This window comes from Melanostigma gelatinosum (assembly GCF_949748355.1).
Source record: "Melanostigma gelatinosum genome assembly, chromosome: 2".
In the NCBI taxonomy this organism is placed as follows: Eukaryota; Metazoa; Chordata; class Actinopteri; order Perciformes; family Zoarcidae; genus Melanostigma; species Melanostigma gelatinosum.
In genome coordinates this window covers 20,958,821-20,965,320 of record NC_136635.1, presented here as the reverse complement: position 1 = coordinate 20,965,320, position 6,500 = coordinate 20,958,821, and positions in this window count along the sequence as shown.

The window sequence follows — 6,500 nt, the reverse complement described above, 5'->3', positions numbered from 1 at the left end:
AGCTACGCTGCTATGCTTCTGCCTGTGAAATCTGTTTTGGCTAACGGAGATGTGAGTGAGTGGGCGAGCGAGGGAGAGGGAGTGGCTGCCGTCAGACAGAGCTGTGCTGATCCGCGCAGAGCTCAGTGAGCTGTAAAAACTGAAGGAAGCTGTATACTATGAGCCACATTTTGTGATTATATAAATTATGTGGACCTTAAAGCAATTCCTGAATGTTGTATAAATACACATTATTGATTGTAGTGACACAAACGATCTTAAATGTATGATTTTTAACCAGCTGTGGAGGATGAAGGAGGACACTGTTTGAATAAGATTGTTTCTCAAGGAGAGCACAGGACATGTAACTTATACAGCAGACACTTGTGTTCCAGCAGGTAAAAATAATGGATTTAATGTTGGTTGACCTTAAAATGTTGGTGCTTGTATAGTCTATGATTTGTCAGTTTGAAGGCAAATAAACATGTTGATGTGCTGTAGTACAAACAAGTGCAAAGAGATCGCTGTCGACAATTTTTGATAATAGTATACTTTTATCACACAGTCACTCATGAATAATGTGAACATATGTAGTCGTTGTGATGGTAAAGACCTCATTCAAGGATGTTCAGCATTAAGCAAGGCAAGAATGTTAATTCCGAAACATGGACATGAGCCATGGCAACACATACCGACTTCGAACATGATTTTGGTCCAATAATGTTTCTCTCTGCCATAGATAATGAAGTAGATGGGCCTACACTTCTCCAGATGACTAAAAGAAAGTGAGCGAATCATTCCAAAAATGAAAGACCAAGTGAAGTTCCTGTCTGCTTTAGCGCAGCTGAAAGTGTGAGTTACGTTATACAGTGGAGCCATGTCATTTCAGTTAAAATTCTAAAGATTTACTTGTCTTGTTTTTGGTAGTTTTTTTACTTGTTGGCTTAAATTAAAATCAGATTTTCCTCCCCTTTAGCGGTGAAAGTGAAGCCCCTGTGAGTCAGAGAGCCCTAGCAGCCCAACCAATGATCAACTGCCAAGTCCGGTTTCCTCCAACAGTCTTCACGGCACTGACCAACAAGGATGCAGCTCTGTTTGACCATTTGAGCCAAGACACAATGTCAGTTTGTGCCATAATAGAAGATGGCGACAGACACCAACACGTGTGATGCGTTACATCATGTAAGCAAACCATATACCTATCAACTGTGAGCTCCAGATCAGACTGGAGACGTAACCTCAAAAAACAAAATGTCTAAGTAGTACTTGCTATCTGGCATTTTCAAAGCATGTGACAGTAATATAAAACGGTGTCCGACAAAAGTTCAGCTCTAAACGGTGCACAGCGCAGTACCACTCGCTGCCATTTAGGACACGGTGCCATGGACATAATGAACAACAAAAGATATTTGAATAGTTTGAACTTGTGTGTTTTTCAAGAACGAAAATTCAAATATAATTGTTGGCCAATTTTGACAGCCGTAATGTACAGTAATGACATGTTATCTGCCTGTAAAACAAGTTTCCTTATTAATCAAGTTTTAGGTCTGTATGCCATAGTGAAAACTATGCATCATGATGACAAACTACACATTTGCAGACCTTTAACTGCTCTCTCTGATCATTTGAGTTCGGTATCTGTTTATTGTGCTGATCTGGAATGTCAATCTTGTGTAACGCCTTGTGTTTTGTTCCTTTTGAAAACTTACAGGTATCCGTCTCATATTCAGTATGTGCAGCTCTTTAAGTCTGTCCTGCTCAACTTCCCTTTTCTGAAGGAAAGTTATGGATCTGGATATGTAAGTATTTTCTCATTGACTAAAAGAGTAATAGAGACAAACTGAATTTTATGCTTCATACTTCATGCTCCAGCTCAGTCCTAATTGTGTCATTATTTATTACTTAGCAAACAGATGCAATGGATGCTGGGGACGATGAAAGAAGTGCGAGCCACCATAGTGCAACAATGAAGCAGGAGTACCAAAAGACGAGGCCCAACTTGGTCATCATTCGCCAATGCCTCCAGAGAGTACAGAAGACACTGTATTCAACAACACTCTACTGCAGAGGTCTTAAAAGAATTCCCCTGCTTCTCTATTCCAATCTTGGTGAGTGTTTTATCTAATATATAACACGTGGTCCAGTGTTTCCCACAGGATTTTGTGAGACTGTGGTGGGTGGACCTCAGACCCTGAAATGGACAGGTGAACCAGCTGAACCAGAACTTAAGACAGAGGGCAATTTGGGAACAATTAGCTATTGGTTTGACAACGCATATGCCCCCGGGGGGAAGGGGCTATATTTCTGTGGTTCCAGTGTAGCCGGCAGATATCCAGGCCCAGACTTCCTTTTCAGTGCGCTGTTTGTTTGTTTACTGTCTGATGAGCAACTTAAGATGTGAGACTGGAGTTGAGAAACGACGTGTACAACAAGATGGTTTTATAAGTAGCCAGTTTACAAATAATTTCAAACCAATAAATTGCCTCATTAATCCATTTTCCCTTTAAGCCTTTTAGAATATCCCATATACTGTGTTTTGTGTGGAAGTGCTCTAAAAAGTTGACTTGACGTGTACCTAGATACTGTTATCCAAATCAACACTCCTGAGGAAATTGGTATGACAGTCTCAAAACTTTGCGGAATCAGAATTGTGACATTTATTGAAAAATGATTTGTCATTTGCAGGCCAGTTGGTGAATGCAGCCATATTCCTCCTACCATCGGTCTTCAAACAAAATGCATCACAGCTCTTTGCAATAGATAAGGTTAGTCATTTGTGTTTGTGGGGGGCAACAAAAAAGGGAAACATATTTTCAGAAAATTGGAATTAAGTGCAATTTCATGAATATGACAACTAATCTCAACAAACTAGCATTTTATGTGCAACTAAGCATATCAGAAAGCTTTGATCTTTAAACATTACAGAATTTAAATTTCAAATGTTTTGTTTCAGGAACTACTAAGCCCAACACCCACAATTGTCCTGAGCAGCAGCGATGGCAAGCCCCTGAGTGACGGCACAGATGTTTTTGTAGCAGTGGATGGACAAAAAATGATGGTGGACAATGAAGACGCAGACGGTTCATTGGCCGTGGGTGTTGTGTTGGCCCTCTATCATCTGAAAAAAACATTTTCATTTTTGGAGGCATTTATCCTGAAGCTGGACACACGGTACCTGTAGCTGTGCAGAGAGTGGCAAATGCTCCGAACATTTCTTAGATAGGACACTGCATGTAGCACATGGATTACATTGTATAGAGTTGATTTCTGACAATAAAGTGAAGTGCAGTACATCTACAGGTGTTTGTTTTATCCAAAAATCAATTCCATTGGTATGCTGTTTAAATGTAAAATCAGTTCTTTAAAGAACCATTTATTCCTTGGAAGAACCATTTCTAGCTAAAGAACCATTTGAAAAGGGTTCTTTATGGAACCATTTGGGACCATAAAGAACTTTTTTGAAAATGGTTCTTTAAAGAACCTTTTTGTCTTTAGGTTCTTCAAAGAACCAGAAATGGTGCTTCAAAGAACCATTTTTTTAAGGTTCTTCGAGGCACCTTTGTGGGTTCTTTAAAGAACCGTTTAAGGAAATGGTTCTTTAAAGAACCCTGTTCGGAAAGGTTCTTTGTGGAACCAAAAATGGTTCTTCTATGGCATCACTCCGAAGAACCATTTTCGGTTCCAGATGGCACCTTTATTTTTCTGTGTGCACTTACATAAACGTTTTTACATAGCATTACCAGTTTTTCAGCCACCATGGATTCTCCAATATGTTTGAAAGTGGACGGTGAGGGATGTTCAGTTTGTTGCAGTCTGCAACCTCACTGCTATCCTCCAATTCCTTCAAATGCACTTATGAATGTGTGTTGTTTTTGTTTTCTAGCTAATATCTTCATCTGGTCACTTTCTCCTAACTTCTGAGCTGCAACCAAGAGATGTGGCTTCCTCACCTGAAGGCAGTGTTTATGGACTCGATTCAGATCTGGAAGATCTTGGAGAAGATGAGCCAGTTAGAGAGACAGGTTTTGACAAAGACATGGACTCAGTTCTAATGTCAGCAGGTACAACAACAAAGGCTGAAGCACTGATCATGATAATGAGTCATGCAGCAAGGCACAATATAACAGGGACACAACTTGATGATTTATTAAAACTCATAAATACTCCGTTTGGCAAAGGTGCTACCAAGATCAAAATATTTGTTCAACAAGGTCTTTCAAAACAACTCAGACAGTGTGGAGTTTCACTACTACTGCAAAACCTGTAAAGTATATATTGGCACAAAGGGAGACATAACAGACAAAAACATTGCAGTGTTCAATTTGTAGTACTCCTATTGAAATCGATTCCATGAATCGTTCAAGTTTTTTTATCAACATACCAATTGCACCTCAAATTCAGACACTTTCAGAAACTCCTCAGATTCAAAACAACATGAGCTACAGACACCAAAGGCCACAAAATGATCATGTGATCTCTGACATCTATGATGGCGAAAAGTATCAAAACTTATCAAAACCAGGTGGAATTCTGTCAGATCCAAACAATTTGTCGTTTAATTTCAATTCTGATGGCTCAGCTGTGTTCAAGTCTTCCAGATTTTCAATATGGCCAATTCAGCTGCATTTAAACGAGCTTCCTCCCAGAATGAGATTTGACAATGTAGTACTTGCAGGTCTTTGGTTTGGTGCTCAAGAGCCTGTCATGTCCATTGTTCTCAGACTTTTTGTTGAACAGGCCAAAACACTGGCATCCAAAGGTGTGTCCTGAAGACAAAATGGAAACTGTATAAATAGTAAAGTTGTTGGACTATGTTGTTGTGTAGATTCAAAGGCAAGACCAACCATGCAACACAGTTTAATGGGTACTTTGGTTGTGTTTTCTGTTTACATCCTGGTACTCTTGTAGAGAAAACAGTGAAGTATAATGTGACTGCCACTGAATATCCTGACAGAGAAACAAAAAAAGTGCTGGCAGATATGGAGCAGGCAGTAGCACAAAACAAAAGTGTCAGAGGAGTGAAAGGTCCATCACCACTCATCAACATGCCTTATTTTGATATAGTGTGGGGCTTTGTTCCAGACTACATGCATGCTGTGTTACTTGGTGTCATCAGACAACTCACAGAGCTTCTTCTAAACAACAGTGAGCAACCCTACTACATTGGGAATGGCACCACTATGAGGGTGCTAGAAAACAGAATGAAGGACATAAAGCCACCACACCTGATAACTCGACTACCCAGACCTCTTGCAGAGCTCAGGCACTGGAAAGCCTCAGAGTGGCGAACATGGCTCCTGTTTTACAGCTTGCCTGTCCTGAATGGTGTACTTCAGCCATGCTATCTGAAGCACCTAGGCCTTCTGGTGTCGGCAGTATATCTTCTTTTGAAAGAGAATGAAAGAGAATGTCACCTTCCAAGACATAAAAAAAGCAGATCACTAAGTCTGTAGCTCTACAGATTGTGAACAAATTCCTGTTGCACAGAGCAGTACCTCTCTTAACCTCCAGGCATGTAGTAAGGGAGCAAGTCAAGGAGTTCTGTTTGGAGATGACAAATGACAGAAGAGTAAAAGTTTCACAAAATGTCAAGACACAACTGTTCTAGACAACGGGAGAGTGACAGAGACCACTACTGATGAGAAGAGTGCCTTTGTGTCTGCACAAAAACAAGCACCAGATGAATTGGTAGTGCACAAGAGAATGGTGCATAAAGGACTGGTGTATACCGGCAAAAGCTATACCCTCAGTAAGAGACGCAGGGACTGTTTTGCAAAGCTCAGCGATGGTGTTTATGGGGAAATTCAGAATATCATATCCCTTCAGAAGGAGGTACAGAAATTGCTGTATTGTTCAACAAGCTTTATACACATACCTCCTTTCCTTTATCACAAGGTTATGGGTTTGTGTCACATATCCGACTCGTTAGTGGAGGACATTTTTCTCCAGTGTGTCTGATTCCAGTTGACAGGTTAGAGCAGAAATGCATGATGTTAAAAATAAGTGATCAGATGTACATTTGTGACTTTTCAAATTCACATGAGAGAGACGAGTCTGACTAGACTGAATCAAATATGGTAATTCTAGCTTGCATTCATTTTGAGTTGGCTGATTAGACTTTATCTCAGGTAGAGTTTAGGCTTAGCTATGCTGGGATGTACAGATGTGGAGAAATGTGTTTGTACCTGCGCTGTCCTTGTTGTACTGTACTGTACTGTGTATCATTTGACAGCCAGATAAACGCCATCCAAACATCAAAACTCTGAAGACTGTCTGCTTCTTGAAGGGTGAAACTAAAAACATAATCAATTCTCTGCTTTCTTTAACATGTATAGATGCACGCAATGTAGATACATGAACTCAATCTCTAACATGAATTAAGGTTTTACAGGCTTTATGTATTAATTGTGATTTTAACTTTAAACATAACATCAAACTTTTAATATGTATTCAGTCATCTGTTTGTTTATCTATTTGTAACTTTCATGAACTCTCACTGGCCTAAGAACAGTGCGGTCATT